The sequence below is a fragment of the Pan paniscus genome, chromosome 1, assembly GCF_029289425.2.
Source record: "Pan paniscus chromosome 1, NHGRI_mPanPan1-v2.0_pri, whole genome shotgun sequence".
Taxonomy (NCBI): domain Eukaryota; kingdom Metazoa; phylum Chordata; class Mammalia; order Primates; family Hominidae; genus Pan; species Pan paniscus.
The window spans coordinates 100,153,638-100,173,644 of NC_073249.2; the positions used below are offsets into that span (position 1 = coordinate 100,153,638).

A 20,007-nucleotide genomic window follows, 5' to 3' on the forward strand; every position below is an offset into this window, starting at 1 on the left:
CCCATCATTTTACTTCGCATTCATATTTCATAATCTACTTTCATAACACTTTGCTAACTGTACTTACATCTTCTCTGCAGGAGGTGGGAATTTGAAAGGGAAAGTAACTGAGCTTTTGCTAGACTTAGAAAAACTTCTGGGTGTAGTAGAGATCCTTGTTAGACATGGGGACAAAGGTGAGCATCCCAAAGGACTCCCCACTAGGGTGTCTTTAAGGCAATTGGAGCAAATTCAAATGAGATGGCTCAAAGAAAAAGAAACAATTTTCTTGGGAGAACAAGAAATTTGGCCTGAAACTGGTTCTTTACATTATCATACTATTTTACAATTGGACTTATTCAGTAAAAAGGAAGGAAAATGGGGAGAAGTTCCTTACGTACAGGCTTCTATGGCCCCCTACCAGGATTCTGACTTAAGAGTCAACTGCAGGATGTGTCTGGCTCATGTTACTTCCAGGCACCAAGAAACTGCGTGGGATATCCTCGATGCTCCCTTCCTAGCGGCACCCCCTGGAGGGCCCATGCCCTCTCCAGGGTCTTCTCAGTCCCCCAATTCTGCGAGGGGTCCTGCCAGTTCTCCAGTGTGGGATTTCACCCCAATGTCATCAGAAAACCCTCCCTTTTATTTAGCTAGCTCCAGCCTGTATCCCCCACTGCCCAAGGAAGTAAGCCCAACCAGTACCACCAGAAGTGGAGCTCTCTATCAGCCCCTCAAATTGAATCTGTGTCCATTGCTGGAGTTAGCTGGCAGAGATAGGGGAACAATCAGAGTATATGTGCCATTTCCTTTGTCCAAATTGGCTCTCTTCAAGGAAAAATATGGCTGGTTTTTGAAGGATCCAGGGAAGTTTATAGAGGAGTTTGTCAGGTTGATGATGTCCTTTGATTTAACTTGGCACAACTTGCAAATATTATTGTCCTCTTCCTGTATTATAGAGGAGAAGAGAGGGATTCTGGGTACTGGCCTGTGAATATGCAGTTAGAGTAGCTGCTCATATCCAAGGCCATACCATTTATGTAGGGGGAGATGCAGTTCCACATAGAGACCCTCAGTGGGATTACCAGAAGGGTTCCCAAGAACTTGAACATAGAAATCACATGCTAACTTGTTTAATAGAAAGTATGAAAAGGTGTGTGATTAAGCCAGTTAATTATGACAAGGATAGAGAAGTAACTCAGTGGAAGGATGAAAATCCCATTCTGTTTTAGGGCTGCTTCGTTGAGGCACTCAGGAAATATACTAATGTAGACCCAGACAACCCGGAAGGGCGGGCTCTTCTGGGCATGCATTATATTACTCAATCTACCCTTGACATTAGGAGGAAGTTACAAAAGGCAGGAATGGGACCCCAAACTCCATGAGCCAACTCTTAAACATGGCCTTTGGAGTTTACAACAATAGGGACAAGGCAGAGGAAGAGGATAAAACCAAAAGAAATAGCCAAAAAATGCAATTGTTTGCAGCTGCTTTCAGCCTCCTACTGCTTTTGAGCTGCCCATCCTGAGAAAGTGTTGCAAGAGTGGCTTTGGGATGCCCAGACAAAAGCCAGCTCATCATCCCCTAGGCTGGAATCAGTGTGCCTTCTGTAAGCAAGCGGGCCACTGGAGGAAAGACTGCCTCAGTCTCCAAAGGGAGTCTGAGCTTCTCGGACTCCTAATGGCTAAGAGAACAGAGGACTGACAGGGCCCAAGATTCCCTACAGCTTCTACCAGACACCTTGCCATCTCTACAGAAGAGCCTCAGGTAATTCTTGACATGGCGGGTAAAAATATTGAGTTATTGGATATGCGAGCCGCCTTCTCAGTTCTGATCTAGTCCTTGGGGCCGCTGTCTTCCCACTCCTGTACTGTAATGAGGATTGATGACCAGCTAAAAGCTAGGAGATTCACCCATTCCTTTAGTTGCACTGTGGAGAACCATGTTTTTCCACAGATTTTTGCTTAGTCTTGAGTGCCTTATTCCTTTACTGGGAAGAGACTTACTTTCCCAATAACAGCCTGCAGTTCAATTTGGAGCACCTCAAGAGAAGGCCACAGGCTGGGAAGGGACACTTCTCCTAGCTCTAAGTTCATGTCTTAACACAGATAAAGAAAAGACGTTCCTTCCATCAAATATTACTTCTCAAGTAGACCCGTCTGCTTGTGACATGGTAGTTCCTGGAAGAACTGCAAATGTTCTCCCAGTCCAGGTTATTTTGAAACCCAGTGTTAATTATCTATGGGAAAAAAAATATCCTTTTAAATGTGGTGGCCCATGCTTTTAATCTCAGCACTTTCGGAGGCCAAGGTGGGCATATCACTGGAAGCTAGGAGTTTGAGACCAGCCTGGCCAACAAGGCAAAACCCCATCTCTACTAAAAACACAAAAATTAGCTAGGTATGGTGGTGTACATCTGTAATCCCAACTACTCAGAAGGCTGTGGCAGGAGAATTGCTTGAACCTGGAAGGCAGAGGTAGCAGTGAGCCTTGCGCCGCCCCACTCCAGCCTGGATAACAGAGCAAGACTCTGACTCAAAAAAAAAAAAAAAAAATCCAGTATCCTTTTAGACCTTTGGCTCCAAGGGGCATCCATCCCCTGATAATGAAGTATGGATTATTACAATCCTATCAGTCCCAACGTAACACCCCCATTTTTCCTGTTAATAAGCCAAACGGGGAATATAGATTTGTTCAGGATCTTAGGGCAGTTAATGAGGCATTAGTTCCAGTCACCCAATAGTTCCTAATCTTTATACAATAATAACTCAAATCCCTGAAGATGCTTATTGGTTCATAGTATTAAATTTAAAAGATGTTTTCTTTCACACACCTTTACACCTGGACACCCAATATATTTTTGCATTTGAATGGACTAATCCAGACACTCATGCTGCATCTCAGCTTACCTGGACTGTCCTGTCCCCAAGGTTTTAGGACAATCCCCATCTGTTTGGTAATGCATTGGCAAAAGAGGTATGGGAACTACAGTTAATTAATGGATCCCTCTTACCATATGTGTATCACCTATTAATTTCCAGCCCTACTAGGGGAAGACTCTGAGAAACATACAACTTCAAGTCCTTAATTTTGAAACAAAACAAGGGTATCAGGTATCCCCCTGAAAGGCCCAAATTTCTGTCCAAAGGGTCACATATTTGGGACACATTCTCACTCCTGGGACCAGGATCTTGACCCAGGGATGAAAAGAGACCATCCTGGCACTCCAGGTCCCTCAAATTAAGAAGCCTTTTTGAGAATAGCTGGATTCTGCTGGGTTTGGATTCCCAGGTTTGGGCTCATAGCAAAACCACTCTATGAACCTCCAAAAGTGAGTGGTCATAAGCCTTTGAATTGCAATGGAGCTTGTCAAAAGGCATTCTTAGCCTTAAAAGAAAAGCCAGGGACAGCCCCTGCTTCAAGACTCTCGAACTTAGAAAAACCTTTCACCCTCTATGTGGATGAATAACAAGGGACAGCTTTGGATGTTCTAACTCGAAGGGTCAGGAATTGCCTCAGACCAGTGGCTTATTTCTCTAAACAGCTAGACCAGGTGGCAGCTGAGTGACCAGGAAGCTTGAGATCTGTGGCTACCATCACTCTATTGGTAGAAGAAACCAGTAAGTTTACCTTGGGACAACAAGTAGATGCCATACCACCCCCGCCCCCCACCACCACATGAAGTACAGTACAGAGGGTCCTAGAGGCAAAAGTATACCAATGGCTAATAGGGGGCCAGTTACTTAAATATCAGGCTCTTCTGCTTGACATCCCAGATGCTACCCTTAAAGTATGCTAATTTTTAAACCCTGCTACTCTGTTGCTGGACCTCACATCCCAAGAAACAGATCCCCAACTCATTGACTCCTGGGTGGAAACCATGGAAGAGAGCTACTCTAGAAGGTCCAACCTTGAAGACAAGCCCTTGTCTAACCCCAGTGTTGAGTGGTTTAGAGATGGAAATAGCTTTATTCATGAGGGAGTAAGAAAGGAAGGTTAGCTAACAAGAAGTCATTGAGGCCAAGGGTTTACCTTCTCAGAATTCTGCTCAAAAAGCAGAATTAGCTGCTGTAATCAGGACCTTCCAACTGTGAAAAGACTTAAGCCTGGGTTGGGTGGCTCACGCTTGTAATCCCAGCACTTTGGCAGGCCGAGGTGGGTGGATCATCTGATGTTGGGAGTTCGAGACCAGCCTGGCCAACATGGCGAAACCCTGTCTCTACTAAAAATACAAAAATTATCCGGGTATGGTGGTGGGCACCTGTAATCCCAGCTACACGGGAGGGTGGGGCACAAGAATCCCTTGAAACTGAGAGGCAGAGTTTGCAGTGAGCCAAGATCATGCCACTGCACTCCAGCCTGGGCGACAGAGCAAGACTCCGTTTCAAAAAAGAAAAAAAAACCCTCAAGAGTCAATGTGTTTACTGACTCTAAGTATGGTTTCTGGGTGCTTCAGGCTCATGCAACCATAGGGAAGGAAAGGGGACTATCAAGAGCCAAGGGATCCCCCATACAACTTTACTCAGATCTTGGAACTTTTAGATGCCGCCCAATTCCCAAAGAAATAACAAGTATTCACTGCAGGGGACACCAGAAGGGAGACACTGTTCTTATTAGAGGAAATTCCCTTTTGGAAAGAGCAGCTAAGGCCACAGCTAAGGAAACCCTGGTATTTCAGGCTGCTGCGCTACTACCAGGTCATCCATGTCAGTGGAACTGTACTATACACCCAAGGAAATTAAAGGGACTGAGTAAAAGGCTTCCAGTAAGACCCCTCTAGATGCTTGCTAGAAAAGAACAAACTCTATTCCTGAGGCTGACAAATGGGAAATAATTTAACATTTTCATGATTCCTCACATTTGGGACAGGATTTTCCATTCAGATTAGTTTCCTAAATATTCTTGGGGAAGGGACTGTTCTAAACTATAAAAAGATTTACCAATCAGGAAGCCACCCTATACCCCGCTCCCTGCTTAAACTTGTACAACACCACGGAAGATACCATAGTGAAGACTGGCAGACAGATTTAACCCAGATGCCACCTTACAGGGGACTACAATATTTGCTAGTATTTATAAACACTTTCACCAGGTGGATAGAAGCTTTCCCCACAAGGACAAGAAAAGTATTGGAAGTGTCTAAATTCTTACTTAAAGAAATCATCCCAAGATTTGGATTACCAAAATGTTTGCAAGGGGATAACTGACCTCCCTTCCCAGATAAGGTGACCCAGTGAGGTAATGCCTCAGCCTTAAGCATTACCTATCTTCACTCTTCATGGAGATCTCAATCTTCAGATAACATACAAAACCAGTTGTGACATTAGCAAAACTCTTTCAGGAGACCTCAGAGGCCTGAGTTTTCCTCCTACTCATAGCCCTTTTGCATGTGAGGATGGCTCCAAAGAGAACTTTAAAGCTTAGTCCATTTGAAATGACTTATGGAAGGCCCCCGCCTTTTTTTTAACTTGATCAACACCACAGTTTAATTGTAAACGTGTCATATGTGTCAATGATCAAATTGACAACACTTTATAGATTTCATTGTATAATATTAACATCCTAACAGAAAAAGATCCACTGTACTCATTTACAGTTTGGTATTTTAAAATCCTTAAATACAAATTGTATTTGAAACACTGAACACAAAAAAGAAACTTGAATGCCAGAGAAAACTGAAAACATCAAGTAAAAGAAACCAATATTCCGCCCCCCCCAAAAAATATAAAATCATCTGATTACATAATTTAAAAAAGAAATAAAGGAAATCAGATGATCTTATTTTTTAATGATATAAAGTTGCGTTTCTTCAAACCCATTTTAGATGTGAAATGTACCATTTTAAGTTATGTGTCTTTTTTGATACGTGTTCTTCTTTTCCTCTTGGTTTCTAAAGAATGTTTTCCAGGGTTTAAATTACATTAAAGAAGTCGGGAAAGAAAGGAAGGAATGTGGTAAAAAGCCAAATTAAATTAACTATTTGGAAAACAATTGGATATAAATTTTTCATGAATCTTCTTTGGCAAGTAACAAAGTCTGCATTTTAAATTTACCTTTTTGTTGAAATGGATCAATACTTGTAAGATTTAAGACATTACATGAGTTAATGTATAAGTAAAATGAAGCCAAATTCACAAAGCAAAGTGCAAACATGAACTTTTCACATTTTTGCTAAAAGCTCTAAAAATGCACTCTCCCTCCTTGAGAGTATGAGAGGTCTTCAGCTCAGAATCAGATGATTACTCTTGCCTCATTCAACACAAGAAACCAGAGGGGACCCCATGGTTTTTCAGTACTTTCCCTAAAATTCGTGATCACTATTAGGTTCCATTTCTTCCTCCTTTATCTCTCAAAAGAAATATAGCAGCAAATCACTCCCATATTTTAAGCTTTAAATTCACCAACAACTGGACTCACTGCCAACAAATACAAATGTTCAATTCTTTATTAGTGTACGTGTCATTACAGTTGGTTTAGATGGTTAATATAGGAATACAGAAAATAACTACAGTTCATTCAAACAAAGGAAATTAAAATGAGATTAAAGAGCCCTGATTTAAAAAAAATACAACTTTCAGCTGAAAAACTGTAAAAGTTACATACATACATACCTAATGGCACTAAGAATGTACAATATCAATTACTGGAAAAATAAGTGAGTGACTCACAGTCATAAGAAATAATTTAATATTAGTATTTTTCTTTTATAGACAAACATAACATACACATGGTTTCTACCTTTTATAAGGCAAAGTAGAAAACTAACCGTTACTGCATTTACCTCAAACACAGCACTGACTGTGCCACAGATAACATGGTCCAAAATATTCAATTCTATACATAGGCCATGGTAGTGGATGTGTGGTTAAGTTTTAGGAAAGGCATATATTTCCAGAAGTAAGTATGTTAAATACACAAATGTCTATAAATAACAAAAAGTTATCAGCAAAAACACTTAGGTTATAACATTCCCAAACTTTCTAACATTTTAAGTGTTTTAGATATGAGTTGCCTGACCAGTTCATTTGGTTACAGTTTTAAACTAGCAAACCATTACCCTATAAGAGGAGCTAAACTAAACTGTAACACTGCACAAACTTCCCAAGGAAGGTAACTTGAAAAGTCTAAAAAGTGATTCCAATTATTCTAATTAACATTTGAGATGCTAAAAGAATCAATGACTCAAGAAACACTTTGAAGTAATTCCATTTTTCTTTATCATTTTCTAAAAATGTATTCACATAAATTTAAGATCCAGATTGCTTAAGAGTATGTCTTCAAAGTAGGTTAATCACTAAAGCATTCTGATCCAAAGACATAGTCTTAATGCTTCTAATATGTAATTCTAACCTAAAATCACAATCCTTGGTTTGAAAACATCGAAGGTAAGAAACAAAAAAATAAATCAGGGTGAAAATGTGCAGCAGCTATAGCTACAAGAGTGGAAAATAAATTCTACTTTTTCCATAAAGACTCTGTGAAAATATAAAGCCCAAAGTCAGTGACAACAGAAGTCCACATATAAATGGTGTTTAAAAATAGAAAGTTTTCTAAAGCTTCTCATGAGATGTCAACGAAGAGTCATAATCTGAATTAAGACCTTATAAATCAAGGTTAAGTTATATATAACCATGATGATTTACATACCTTCTACAATGTCCAATTGACATACATAATTTAGACACCCATAGGAATTCATAATGCCCTATCATATCATCTCTCAATACTGGATGTTTACTGTTTTATAGTTTTACTACTTTAAGTACCAAGAAGCATTTTCAGAGGAAGAGTTCCATCTCTTCCCTTGATCCCCCAAAGTATAGGTAACAAAATATAAAGTTAAACAAGATTGATGTTTGATAAACTAACATATAAAATTATCATTGCAATTTTCACAGTGACTGCTTTTAAACATAACAGTCATCATAAAGCCTATAAAGTATATACTTAGTTTTATAAAACAAATGCAGATTGTCTCAAGGTAAAAAATACAGTGCTGGATGCTAAAAAGCACTTTGTTGCAATAAGATGTGCAATAAGGAGCAAAACTTCAGAAAACATGAATATGTTCCCCAAACTTTTAATATTAGTAAGGCAAGAATTGCTCCGCAGCAGCAGGATGCTTTTTAGTGGCTGACACTATAAAGCTAACGTTAAGAAAGAAAAAAGGCAGAAAGTGTGAGCAGCAAATGGTGTAACCAAATTATTGCAAATGGAGATTAGCAATAAGTGAGGAAGGTGACCATCCACTCCGTTCTGATGAGACACCATCTTTAAATATTAAATTTTTTGCAGGAAGTGGAACACCCATGTCAGCATACGATGACTGTGAAAGCAAACTTGAAAAACTGGGCTCTGTGTGAATATCCAATGTTGAAGCACCTTCCTGGAATGAGTGAACAAAGTTAAGGACTTGCAGAGAGAGTTTTCTACTGGAATGTAAGAGGTTTTGAAGGCTCTCTTTTCTGCAAAGGCCGTGTGTAGCAATTTTCCTATAAACTTTCCGGTTTAATTCAGAACTGAACAGTGGAATTCCAAAGCACAGCTTGAGAGGAACCCAATCTGCTTCTGTTGTGGCACCAGAGGTTTGCTTTGTTGCTGAATCTATAGTTGCTTCTTCAATGACCATTTCAAATGACTCTGTACTCCCATTTAACATCTGAGCCAGAAGCCAAATCAGGTTTTCCTCTCTCATCAGAAGCATCACTGAGTTTTCTATTTGCAAGTTGGCTGGAAGCATTCAACATGGTGACATATCCGCAGAGATGTTGTAAGTCCACTCTGTTCCTTAGTATCTGCAATGCTTTATGAACACCCATATTGACACGAGTCTCCTTGTAGTTCTGTTTCATCAAATGGAAATAGGACATGGACAGTTTCTCCTATCCCATGCAGACCATGCCCCTGAATTAAAACTGCAGAATGTGTTAAAGCATCATTCAACATCATGAGCACATTTGAGGTAGGAACTACTCCAGGATCATGACCCCAAGATGTTATTAGCAATCGATCATAACTCTGAAATATATCTGGCAGTTTTCGAGGTCTTGTACCTTTGGATAATAAAAGGGATGGTGGTCCTTGTCCAGTGATATGATAAACGTAAATGTACTGTTTAAACCAGACAGAGCTGACTTCTGGGATAGCTGGTCCAATATGCTGAGGGGTGCAGCTGCTGACAGGCCGGATTTCATTGGTGAGGGGAGCCATGGAAACAAGCAGTGTGTAATTTTTGTTTAGAACTCTGCTGCCAGTTGCAAGGTCCAGACCAAGAAGGCTTTCACAGCGTAAGAGATCCAAAGGAAAACCATAATTAGGTTGGTCTGGCTGTGCAGTTTGCACAACTAGATCTTTGTTATGACGCAGAAACAGTATTGTGTTTCTCAGAGTAAGTGCATGATCAAAATATCTCTGTGCTTCTCTTTCACCAGTGCTCTGAACTGGTGAAAGATTTCCCATCATTAAGAAGGCAGTAAGAGTGGAGTCAAACAGGAATGCGATGTGCTTCGTGTGTCCTGCAGACAGACTCAGGCTTCTTACACTGGCTGTGTCAGCTGGATCTTCTTGACTATTTGTATCAGTGTCAGTTGCCGATGAAGCTTCTTGTACAGGCCTCCTACTTTCCCCTCCACCACATGACAAGAGCATCTTCTATGGATCTAAGGTACTCTTTAATCTGTTTATGGATGGAACATTCTTCCATGATGAATGAAGTTGATCCAAATTTATTACTTGTCCCTTCTTATGGGCAAAGCCCAATCAGCAATACATTGAAACAGCATTCTTAACCAGGGATAAGTCAATCTCAAGGACATTTGCAAGCTCTGCCACATTTGTGTGCTCATCTACTGAAACAAATATCTTATAGAGTAGAGTTTCAAAATAATCAAAATAAGCACTCGATTCATTACAAAACCTTCAAGGGGTGCAACTGCTATACAACTGTCATCAGACATTGGTACATCCAGATAAATAAATCCTTTTTTATACAAACTATGTACTACATTGTAATCTAGTGATCCAGAGAGTTGAGGGCCTGAATCAACGATCTTATCAGTAGCACATTTCTCAGGCCAAGTGCATATCTTGATGTCATCTTCTGTGATATATCCAGCCTGCACCACCCACCATGCCTCTATGGCAATTTCCACTGGCTTTATTGGTAGACGATCACCGGCTGTTTTCCTTCTGAAGAATTTTTTTGATGATCTACACTGAATCATAAGATCAATATACTGGTTTCTTCCTATGCCAAGAAGCCTTAGACAGTCAGCAGCAGTAAAATTGTGCCCACTGTTCATAATATTCTCCATAATCCCAGTGTAATATGAAAATGGTGTTATCTTCAAGCCCTTCACCATAATATCCAATAGACGGTAAGGGTACATCATGAGATGATCTCGGCTGTAGTTTAGCAGTTCCTCATAGTATCTGCGTTCATCTTTCTTGACATGTTTAAGTTATTTCTGTATCGTAATTGATTGCAGATACTGTACAGACAACCTGATTTTCATATTCTCTCTGTGAATTTCCAAGACGGCTGGGATTTTCTTTCTCCTCTGCCACTCTGAACAGCAAGACCAATACTTCCTGTATTTCCTCCTCCTCAGCCTACTTGATGTGAAGACAAAGATGAAGACCTCCATGATGAGCTATCTCCACTTAATGACTGCCTCACGTTGGCCGGCAACTTGTTCCAGGGGTAGTTGTGCCGGATGTGGAACTCCACGTCTATGTTCACGATGCCGCCGCCAGGGCCTGCGGCGGGGGCCGCGACCGCGACCCACCCTAAGCTTCCCGCCTGCCCGCCCGCAGCCCGGCTCCTCACACTGCAGAGGCCCTGGCTGCCCCATGACCTGGGCTCCCACGGGCTTAACTGACCTGGGACAGTTAAGCTCGGCCCGGGCCAAGCGAGCACTGGGTCGCCTGAGCAGCTCGGAAGGCCCTTTTTAACTTTAGACCTTCTGTTTGATGAGGAGACACATAGATTATCAACTTAGGCCAGGTTCAAAAGGCCCTTCAATCATATGGAAATGAAACGTAACCTCCCACAAGGAAAAGGATTAACTCCCCCATTCAACCAGGAGACTTAGTCTTACTAAAAACTTAGAAAGAAGGATCCCCCAAGAATCAATTACAACCAAAATAGAAAGGGCCCCTATCAGGCATTATTAAGCACTCCCACTGCTGTTAAACTCCAAAGTTAATTTTTTTTTCTTTTTTGATGAAGTCTTGCTCTGTCGCCCAGGCTGGAGTACAATGGCTCGATCTCGGCTCACTGCAACCTCCACCTTCTGGGTTCAAGCAATCCTCCTGTCTCAGCCTCCTGAGTAGCTGGGATTACAGGCACGTGCCACCATGCTTGGCTAATTTTTTTTTTGTGTGTGTGTATTTTTAGTAAAGATGAGGTTTCACCATGTTGGCCAAGCTGGTCTTGAACTCCTGACCTTGTAAAATGCCTGCCTCAGTCTCCCAAAGTGCTGGGATTACAGGCATGAGCCACTGTGCCCAGCCTCAAAGATTCTTATGAGTCCTCACAGATGTCAGAGGAAGATGCCATGACCTATACTTGCAAACTCCCAGAAGACTTAAAGCTATTGTTTTGCAAATGCACAGATAAATATTAATAACATGATGCTGTGGATGAGCATGAAAGTTTTTCTCTTACTCCTAATTATAATGTTTTCTCTCTTACTGCTTTGCCCTGCTGATGGAATTCAATAAAGGAATCTCTACCAGCAGACACTTGATTTTTACCCTTCCTAGGACCTCTAACAGATATCTTGTTATTACTAATCTTTGGTCCTTGCTTGTTTAACCTCCTTGTAAAGTTTGTGTCTTCTAGATTACAATAATTCCATGTAAAGATGATGCTGGCACAAGGCTTTCAACCCATCCCCTCTTCTGACCCAGAAAATAAAGACATCCTGCCTTTGGGTCTTTTAGAACAGGTATCCAGAGATTTTACTTCTCCAGTGCTAGGCAGGGTCTATGCCCATAACATCAGCAGGAAGCAGTTACAGAAGATGAACCTCCACCCTTCTGCAAGCCCCTTAAGATTAAGGAGGAGTATATAATCTCTGATGGGGAAATGAGGTAGGAGACCAGAAGGACTTATTTTCCAGTCACAACCCCACTGAACAGAGCAGGATCTGGTCAAAACAGGGTGCAGTGAAGAAGCCTGCTGAAACCAGCAGATGATGATGAAAGTGACCTCTAGTTGCTCTCACTACTTATGAGCATAAAGACACTACCACTGGGACCATGGCCAGTTTACAAATGTCATGGCAACACACCTTGGCAATGGCCTGGAAGTTACTTTATACGGTTCTGGAAACTCCCTGCCCCTTTTCCAGAAAGTTCTGAATAACCTACCTCTTAATTGGCATGTAATTAAAAGTGGGTCTAAATACAACTAGCTAGCAGCCCACAGGCACCAACTCTGGGCACACTGCCTATGGGTTAGCCCTGCTCTGCAAGTAGCAGCACCAGTTCAATAAAAGTTGCTTTCTTTCACCAGTGGCTTGCCCTTGAATTCTTTCCTTGGCAAAGCCAAGGAAACTACAGTCTGGGAGAAATTTCCCAGGCTACAAACCAGTTTTGAGGCTCGCCTGCCCTGCGTCACTATCATTGTTTCCTTGGGTTTCCCAGGAATGTACATGTGTGAGACTGCTGCCCTGCTTATAGATCTGTTTCCCTGCAGGAAACAGGAGTATCTTGCCTGGGGCTTCCAGAGTTGGAGATACATGTAGTTTCACTACTGAGTGCTAACATTTAATTTTGGAATCAAGTGATGCATTCAGACTGGCTGCTATCATTCTGTGGTATACATGTAGTGAACACATTTGTGACTGAGTTTCCTGCTTTTAGCTGGAGCAAGAAAGTTTTGTAATTGTGATTTGTACAAAAAAATCATAGGCAAGAGAATGTGTGTAAAATAAACTTTATTGTCAGAGGTTTCTAAAGGCTTATCCTTCAAGGAAAATGGACATAGGCTGAAGAGCTGATAAACAGTCTACAGCAGTGTTATTCTAACTTAATCTTGATTCCAAGTCCTTGCCATTTTCCTCTAGCTGCTGTTGACTCCAGTTATATATAGGTTGGGGGAAAGGGGATTATTTATGGATCTAGGCATCACTGTCTCTTGGGCAGTTATCACATTTTCAGACTGAAGGGATGTGATTTCTACAATCAAACTATCCATTTGGAATACAAATCTGGAGTGGCTATAAAATTTGCTTCTCAGAGATGGAGCTTTCAGATTTGGACTTTCAATTGTTCTGTTGTTTTAGTTTTTCTCATCAACTGGGGAACTGTTTGTGACTAAGCTTTGTTAAAAGTAGAGAAGAACTTTCCATAGTTCCAACATTAGTTGCTATTTGAAACAAACAAACACACACACACACATACAACGAAACAATAATCTTTGGTGAGGTCTTGCTGATACCTAGCTGAGGCTAGAGTGAGAGCTAAGTGGTGATACAGGCCAGGTGCAAACTGAGTGCAGCTAAGTGGATAATCTCTGGTAGTGAACTACAGTCTAGAAGAAGATAGTAATAATAGATTGAAAAGAAAGTCTCCTGAAATGAACTAGCTGGCCTGTGGTGTAGGACACAGGACCCCAGCCACCTTATGGTTCTAAAAGCCTTGCTCAAAGCCGCTGCAGATGAGTTAGCTAGGTCTCTACCACCTCCGTAATACTCCTCTGGAGAGAAATAAAGGTCTTTCACACCTCCCAGGAAGGGATCTGCTTAGCCTCAAATGTGCACATTCAGAAATAGCTTGTCATAAGAAAGAGAGGATAGTTTGCAGAGAAATAACCCTTCTAAGTCCACATCCTATTCCTTTTAAATAAGAGAGTGGTACCAAGGGAAGAGCCCTAGAATGTCAAAGCCAACAGGATGCTCAGATACCACCCAAGTACAGTTCCATCTTTGCCCATAAGGAGACAATGGTGTCAAGAGGCTAAGGCCATATGATCTGTAGGTGAAAAACCTGGGATGAGAATCAAGGCCTCAAACCTTTTCCACTACATCACAGATTTAGGAGCAGTTAGAGGGAAGGCTTCAATCTGGAGAACACTAACAGGTTTTAGAGATTATTGGGTCATGGTGGCTGGGACAGAAATAAGGATTCACAGAAAGATGTTTATAGTCAATGTTCTTTTACAGTAAATGTTCTTCTGGGATTTTCCTTGATAAAAAGGCTGAGCAAAAGTGAAAAAAATTTTTCTTTCTTTCTTTGTCTTTTTCTTTCTTTCTTTCTTTTTTTGAGACAGTTTTGCTCTTGTTGCCCAGGCTGGAGTGCAATGGTACAATCTTGGCTCACCACAACCTCCACCCCCAGGGTTCAAGCAATTCTCCTGCCTCAGCCTCCGAAGTAGCTGTGATTACAGGCAGGTACCACCACGCCCAGCTAATTAAAAAAAATTTTTTTTATTTTTATTTTTAGTAGAGACAGGGTTCCTCCATGTTGGTCCGGCTGGTCTCAAACTCCCGACCTCAGGTGATCCTCCCAAGGTGCTGGGATTACAGGTGCGAGCCACCACGCCTGGCCAAAATTAAAAATTTTCTAATTGCAATTCTGAACAACTTATGGGTTGTGAAATCAATATAGTGGACTGCTTACTACTACAGGCTTTATTTAAATACTAGGAAGGGTGGATTACACATAATAAAAGATTTTTTAAAAACTGATCACAAAGAATTGTGTATTTCTCACTGCATCTTGTGGTCAGAAAAGTTTGAGAAACTGCTCCACATAGGCAAATTATAGGTTCAATCTATCCATCTACCTCTTTTTCTCTTCTCTTTTTTTTCCATGCTATGCAAACAAGACCATGGAGAGAGGAAGGCAAATTCCATCAATGGGTGGGGTTAAGCCTTTTCTGTGAGGTAGCTGCACATTTGGGACACTCCTATGCTGGCGACTTGACATTCTAGTAGATAGATGGTCCTTTTCATCTTTAGCTACATGTTAAAATTACTTGGGAGCTTTTTAAGACTACTAGTGGCTTCCACCCACCTGGAAGCATTTAAATCAGAATCTCTATGTGTAGAGTCCAGGCACTTGTGTTAGTTAAAACCTTACCAGGCTTTATAATATGACAGAATGGTTTAAAGCTACTGAGTAGACCTACCCTATTTCCCACCATTTTCTTTGTTTCTCTTTCACCATAGGCTTCTTTCCCATGAGAAAGTAAAGATTTTAGTCTCTCTTTTCACAGTCTGAAGTAAATCACTATCTTTCTCAATTGGACTTTCAAGGCAAAGATTTCTCTCCATTTACCTATCTGGATTTTTACAAAGTTGGCCTCTGGATTCCCTTTTCCCAAAGCTAATTCACCACAAACGCACCCCTCAAGTCAAGGAGCTGGGCTTTCATACACCTGCACCTGTCAATCATGGGTAAATACTTTGCAGGCAGGGTTGCATGTGGGATTGACATAAACTGCCAGGTATTGCCAGCTCTGAGCCTCAGGCAAGCTTGTGACTAAGTGACTCCAGTAGTCTGAGGACAGTCCTTACTCAGAAGGGTCTTTGGAAGCAAAAGCAAACATAGGCATGAGAGGGTAAAAAAAAAATCCCATGTGATTTTGGCTTATACCTAACAGAACTTGTGCAAGAATGGATATTAAGGTGGGTATTGTACACAGCAGAGCTTAGTAAATACCAAGTCTGCAGTTTAAGGGATAGGCTGAAGAGATTTTGCAGGTTTGTAAACATTTTTGCCAATTTGAACATACTTTTGTTTGTGTTTGGTTTTTCTCCTCAGTGGTAAGAGCTAGGCACAATAAGGTAGCTAGGATATTATAATTTCAATCAATAAATTTTTATTTTGCCAAGGACCAAGATGAACTACGACGATTTCAATTATTTAGTACTTTATTTTCATCGGTTTGAAAATTAGGACTTTTGCTCTTTTTTGGCTCATGGCATCTTTTTGGATTTCACACTTTCTCAAAGGCCAGTAACTTAGAATCTAAATTATGATTGCTTATTCTTTCAGTATTCTAGGGGAAAGTTGATTTAATCTTGACAAAATGTATTCAATTAAAATAATTGTTCTCTTAAATCTTTTCTGTCTTTCTTTTCTTTTTTTTTTTTGAGATGGAGTCATGCTCTGTCACTCAGGCTAGAATGCAGTGGTGCAAACTTAGCTCGCTGCGACGTCTGCCTCCTGGGTTGAAATGATTCTCCTGCCTCAGCCTCCTGAGTAGCTGGGACTACAGGTGCATGCCACCACGCCCAGCTAAGTTTTGTATTTTTATTAGAGATGGGGTTTCACCCTGTTGTTCTGTTAAATCTTTTCACCTTTTAAGTTTGTCCTTCTCTTCTCCAATTTGCAATAGTGGGGTGTGGCTCACACCGAAATACTATATTTCTTAGAGCTACTTATTCCTGGAGCCTGGCAGTCTGGGGGCCTGGACGGGGTGTGTCTAGAAAGCAGCCCTCTCTAAGTTGAGAATAACTATGAGAATTGTGGGTTATAAGGTTTTGAGCAGCTCTGGCCTCCCCGTCCTCTTTTATTTCTACAGTGGAGTGTGGCAAGAGAAGGGACCCATCTGAGAGTGACTTCCTATTGTGGCCTTTCACCACTTACCTCTGGAAATTTGACTCAGGCAAGTCGGGGGAGTCTCCGGTATTCTTCTCTGAGAACTCTGTTTTCATTATACAGCTGGACAATGGAATCTATGATTTGCCTGTAGAGGTTAGAGGTGCATCCTGTTCCAGGAAATAATTACAATTTACGCAAGTTATACACGTTTGCTTAAGAGAATGCTTTCTGCACATTTCATGTTCTTCCTCTCTATCTTAGCCTAGGGAGAAAACCGTGGAGGGCTGGAACGTTAGTGTGATGGGGTGGAAGCTTAATTTTCACATGATTCTCAACAAATGCCAGCACATCACATGTATTATCATGTCCAATGGCTGCAATATGAAGGAGGCTTTTCCAAAATAGTTACTGCTTTGGTATGGGAAGGGACCTGCTTATGGTTCTTCTGGCCCAGCACAATGTTATGAAATGATGGCCTCTGTGTGAGAACAATCTAAGAGGAGGGGGGTTGGAGAGAACCACCTTGGGGTGGTAGAATGAAGAGTCACCAAGACATAAGGGAAGCTGATGAGGATGGCAGCAGAGGAGACTCTCATTCTGCTATGTGAGGTGCTGAGAAACCTGGGTTCTACTGAATGCCAATCACATAAGAAGCAGACAGACAGCAGGCAGTGTACAGCAGCAGACAGAAGACAGCCTAGGAATCACAAGAATGATTTTAGAGGTAGATACCACTAAGATGAAGGCAAATCTTTAAGCCTATTTATTTACCTATAAATAGGAATGATAGTAGCTGCCCTACCTCTCTAGCTGGGACATTTGTAATGAATAAGTGAAGTAAAGTATGTCAAAGTGCTTGAAATCTATAAAACTCTGCCCCAGTCACACGCCTTTAGAAAAATACATATTGCCAGAAGCAGGCTGACTTGGGCCTCTCCTACCATTTTCTTCGTCAAAGCTGCTGTGGTGACGTTCTAGCTTTTCTCACAGGCAGTTGTTGATGAAAAGGGTCTCCTTCAGGTGCTGCCACTGGCTCTGGATCTCATCTTCTGCAGCCATTCCACCAGGACATGGAATGAGATGGGAAGTGAAGATGCTGATCACTAAAGGGATAGTCAGGGGCCTCTCGTCAAGATCCCTGCCTTTCACCATTCTTTTGCCAACTTCATCTTCTCATCAGGGAACATAAGGCAACTTTCTTTAAGAGCTTTTAAGGTTTCAAACAAAGCATGGCCAAGTGCTAAGCAAACTCCACAGGGATGCCTCCCACATGGAGATATGGGAAGTATAAGGCAGGTTGACAGGAGGTGGGAAAACACTGAAGGTCTCTGAGTAGGGCTTTTCTAGCACTAGAAAAGGTATGACCACCTCCTTGAGATGACTTATAGGTACTAGGGAATATCTTCCTCTCTACAAAATATCTCTCCTGAACATATTTTGTTTTTGTTGTTGTTTTTTGACAGAGTCTCATTCTGTCGCCCAAGCTGGAGTGCAGAGGCACCATCTTGGCTCAGTGCAACCTCCGTCTCCCAGGTTCAAAGGATTCTCATGCCTCAGCCTCCCAAGTGGCTGAGACTACAGGCATGCACCACTATGCTTGGCTAATTTTTGCATTTTTAGTAGAGACGGGGTTTCAGCATGTTGGCCGGGCTGGTCTTGAACTCCTGACCTCAAGTGATCCACCCACCTAGGCCTCCCAAAGGGCTGGGATTATAGGTGTGAGCCACCGTGCCCGGCCCTGAACATCTTTAACCGATGGTAAAGACCTTCTTCTGCACCTTACTGTGAAATTGGAAAGAGAAATAAGGATGCCTTTGTCAGAAGATGGTATGACTAATTAAAGCCACAAACTTACACCCATCACTGACAGAATGACAAGCCTAATATGGTTTATATTACTGTGAAAGCTCAATGAGTGAATTAATATAATCTCTTTTTATTGCATAAAAGAGTATATAAAGCATATAGTCTCCTAACAATCCAAACTTTTGCCCCCAAAGTAAAGTCAAACATTCAAGTAAGGGAGAGGAGATATAGGTCAAGGTTTTAATCTATACACACACCAGAGAGGCTACCAAACCAAAGGGCTCTTATATACCTAATGAAGCTCCAATGGCTAGCGTGGAGTTATTCTGGGAAGAGGGCATGCTGGTGGCATTGCTCTTAGATTCAGCCTTTTCTCCAGCAGATAGCCTCATTGTTTATTTAGATGGAATTACAACACTGAGACTAAACTAACAGACATCTTAAAAATACCTTGGTGCTGCACAAAGATTGAGAACCCTGGCTATTTACCAAAGGGTTGCCAAGATCAAAGTCTTGTCTTTATGGAAATCCCCTGATATTCCAGTAGTCAGATGGAACCTTATGGGAAAGCAAGCACCTGAGGGGAGATGGAGACTGGAGCTTGAAACCCAGGAACCATTATAATTGCACCTCCAAACATATGGACAAGCCTGCCAACATTCTCGGGATGGCTAGAACAGCTTGGGAAAACTGTTCAGGAACTATAATTACCAAGAATATTTCAGGAAGGCTGGGTGCGGTGGCTCACATCTGTAATCCCAGCACTTTGGGAGGCAGGGGTGGGTGAATTGCTTGAGCTCAGGAGTTTGAGGCCAGCCTGGGCAAAAAAGCAAGAACCCATCTCTACCAAAAAGGCAAAAAAAATAGCCAGGAGTAGTGGCATGCATCTGTGTTCTCAGCTACTCAGGAGGCTGAGGTGGGAGGGTCATTTGACCCTGGGTTGTAGGTTGTGGTGAGCCGAGATCATGCCACTGCACTCTAGCCTGGGTGACAGAACAAGAGACCCTGTCTCAAAAAATATATATATTTCAGGAAAGATGAGATGTCCCATTTTAAAGAAGAAGATCTGTTAAACAGATTTGTACATGCGCGGCAGTAGTGGCAGAGAGTCTGCCATAATCTCTTCACTCTCTCCATTCTGGCCTGCTTTGAGTATACCGGCTTGCAGATGCCGGTCTGGACCAGAGGGACTGAGGTGAGGACAGGAACAGAGCAAATTACCTGACCCACCAGGGACCTGTACTTGAGAGTTGATCCCAGAGCTGTGTTCAGCCTAATCACTTTTTTAAAGTGAATGTTTAGGGCCTGCCTGCAGAGAATAACATCTCTCAGTTTAGACAGAGGTGGTGAGCATGTAGAATGTAGGAGCTACTGAGAGATTGATGGAGCTTTATTTTTCTTATCAAAGGAGCACTTACTGGCTATTTCCACAGCCGAGGGGCCTTCCTGTGCATCAAAGAGGAAGGCATTGCTGCTGGGAAGCTGGTGGGAGTCATGGCAGCTGGAATGAGTCAAATACTGTTCATCTAGTGAGTCCTCCAGGACTTCATCCATTTCTTCCTCCTGGACTTCCCTCTTGAGCCAGGTGAAGTAGGCAAGACAAGGGATTAAACCAAGGCAGCCTGGAACCACAGCTTCTTAGCTAGTTCTGATCTGAAGCTCATGGAA

General features: G+C 41.8%; 1 pseudogene; it reads right to left on the bottom strand.

The window, feature by feature from the left end:
- Positions 1-6,937: 6,937 nt before the first annotated feature.
- LOC100983249 (protein FAM91A1-like) lies at positions 6,938-19,893 on the bottom strand (annotated as a pseudogene).
- Positions 19,894-20,007: the final 114 nt, after the last annotated feature.